This window comes from Gossypium hirsutum, chromosome A13 (assembly GCF_007990345.1).
Source record: "Gossypium hirsutum isolate 1008001.06 chromosome A13, Gossypium_hirsutum_v2.1, whole genome shotgun sequence".
Lineage (NCBI taxonomy): Eukaryota > Viridiplantae > Streptophyta > Magnoliopsida > Malvales > Malvaceae > Gossypium > Gossypium hirsutum.
In genome coordinates this window covers 22,454,439-22,457,837 of record NC_053436.1, presented here as the reverse complement: position 1 = coordinate 22,457,837, position 3,399 = coordinate 22,454,439, and positions in this window count along the sequence as shown.

Here is a 3,399-nt window from a genome sequence, read left to right as displayed (position 1 = left end):
ATTATTTCAATTCAATACTCAATACATTGCATTACACTAAATTCATTTATCATGTGTAACATTAGTAACATTTCATTCTCAATCATGTAAACAATAATCCATTTGCAAACAATGGCTCATCCATATAAACAATATTTCATCTATATAAACAATATTTATGCTCATTGAACCTATTAGGATATCGAGGGATACTCGGGTGATATACATGACGTATAAATTAGTAATCTGTCAATTCATTATTATTTTCCCGCTCTTTCAAGCTAAAATCAGTAAGCTCCTCCTGAGCTGATGGACACTAAGCTCTATTGAGCTGAAACGGTAAGCTTTGACGAGCTGAAACAGTAAGCTCTTACGAGCTAATATATCGGTAAGCTCATTCGAGCTGCTGTGAGTCCGTAACACATGCAGGATCTTGACCAAAACGGTAACCCTAGTGACATGTCACTCGTATCCTACGAATTCATATGGTTCAAACGAGGCTCAGTGATAATTAAACTATATCAATAAAGCATTTATATTCCAAGTACATCAACTACTCAATTATGCACATTCATTACAAATAATTTCAAGTATTTAAAAGTTCGATTCTAATTATACAAACTTACCTCGTATAGCTCGGATAGCAAATATCGACTATTTATCCACTTTTCTTTTTCCCCTATCTAATTTCGATCTGAACTTATCTTGATCTATATATTATCAAGTTCAGTACATTTAGTATTCAATCTATTCAATTTACCCCATAATTCATATTTTAGCAAATTTACACGTTTGCCCATACACTTTCACCATTTTTACAATTTAGTCCTTATCACATAAAATTGCAAATTAATGCAATTTAGTACAACCCATGCTTAGCCAAATTTTAATAGAGTCCCTAGCAGCCCATATCTTTTATTTATTCACACATTTACCCGCATAATTTTACAATTTCTCAATTTAATCATTTTTTGACATTTTTGTCAAAAATCACTTAACAAAACATGTAAAACTATCATCAAGCTTTCATAATCTATCATCAAACATCAAAGAACACATAGATTCAAAAATAGAGACTCTCAAAATCTTTAACAATTTCGAAATTAAAGGTACGGGCTAGCTAGATTGAGCTGCAACAATTACAAAAACGTAGAAATAATTAAAAACTGAGCTAAAACCGTACCTTAATCTAGCCTTCGAAGCTTGGCCAAATGAAAACCTAAGTTTTTCTATTCTTTCTTCTTAATTTCGGCAAGAATATGATGATAGGAAACTTTTAATTACCTTTGTTTTATTTATTATATGATAATTTACTAAATTACAAGTATAACCTTAACATATAACCATTTAAATCACTTAAAATGTGTCCATATATGTCCATTAATGTTTCAAGTGGTTTAATTATCATTTAAGGCCATCATATTAAAAATAAAAAGCCAATTGACACCTTTAACTAATAGAACATACATTTTACATTTTACGTGATTTAGTCATTTTTCTCAAATTGACCATTTAAACGATAAAATTTCTTCACGAAATTTTCACACAATAATTCTATCATGCTGTAAACCTTATTAAAATAATAAAATAAATATTTTGACTTCAGATTTGTGGTTCCAAAACCACGATTTCGATTTAACTCAAAAACAGGTTGTTTTAACTCTCCCTCCTGAAGGATTTTCATCCCCGAAAATCTTACCAGTGAATAGGTTAAGGTATTGTTTTTGCATAGCTTCCTCAGATTCCCACGTGGCTTCCTCAATCTCGTGTTTATGCCAAAGAACCTTCACTAGGGCTATGCGTTTTGATTTCACGAGCTAAAATCTTGATCATTTCTTCGCTATACGTCAAATCAGTCTGTATCTCAACATCTACCAGAGAAATCACATGTGACAGAGCGGATCTGTATTGACGTAACATAGAAACATGAAAGACATTATGAATCTTTTCAAGTTCTGACGGTAAAGCTAGTCGATATGCTGCAAGCCCTATTTTCTCAATGATTTCATACAGTCTGATAAATAGCGGATTTAGCTTTCCTTTATAGCCGAATCGAAGAATCTTTTTCCATGGTGACACCTTTAGGAACATTCGGTCCCCGACTTGAAACTCAATTTCTTTACGTTTCAAATCTGCATACGATTTCTGTCTATCTGAAGCTGCTTTTAAGTTGTCACGAATTGTTTTCACTTTTTCTTCAGTTTCTCTGATTAGTTCAACCCCGTAAATATTTCTCTCACTTAGTTTAGTCCAATATAGCAGAGTTCGACATTTGCGACCATATAAAGCTTCATACGGTGCCATCTTTATACTCATTTGAAAATTGTTATTCTACGCGAATTCTATCAACGGTAAGTATTTTTCCCAACTTTCCTTAAACTCTAAAATACAACATCTCAACATGTCTTCGAGAATTTGAATAACTCTCTCAGTCTGACTGTCAATCTGAGGATGAAAAGCAATACTGAAATTCAACTTCGTACCTAAGGCTTCTTTCTTCCAGAATCGTGATGTAAATCTTGGATCTCTATCAGAAATAATAGATAGTGGCACTCCGTGTAACCGAACAATCTTAGAAATGTACAATTCAACTAATCAATCAAGTGAAAAATTTGTACGTGCCAGTATGAAATGAGCAGATTTTGTTAGTCGATCAACGACAACCCAGATAGTATCTTTTTTTTTCAGAGTTAGAGGCAATCCCGACACAAAATCCATTGTAACTCTATCCTATTTCCACTTGGGAATCATCATAGGCTGCAGTAAACCCGATGGTACTTGATGTTCATCTTTGACTTGCTGAAAAATAAAACATTTAGAAACAAACTCTAAAATATCTCGTTTCATTCTTTACCACTAATAAAACTATTTCAAATCGTTGTACATTTTGGTACTTCCCGGATGAACAGATAAGCAGCTATGGTGTGCTTCGTGCAAAATCTTTTGAATAAGTTCTGAATTTCTCAGAATGCAAATTCTATTCTGGAACCTTAAACAATTATCGGCTCCAATCTGAAACTCTGAATTAGGGATAGTCTCACATTGAATTCGTTTAACTCGCAATTCACGGTCATCTTTTCGAGCTTCACAAATTTGTTGAAGAAATACTGATTTAGCTTTTAATTCAGCTCTATCATCACAAATCATCAACTGGGTATTCATTCCTCGTAATGGAAACAAAGATTTTTTGCTGAAGGCATCAGCAACAACATTAGCTTTTCCCAGGTGATAATCAATCACAAATTCATAATTTTTCAATAACTCAAGCCATCTTCTTTGTCACAGATTCAAATCTTTCTATGACATCAAATATTTTAAGCTTTTGTGATCCATATAAATATGACATTTCTCACCGTATAAGTAATGTCACCAAAATTTCAATGCGAACACAATTGTAGCCAATTCTAAGTCATGCGTCGG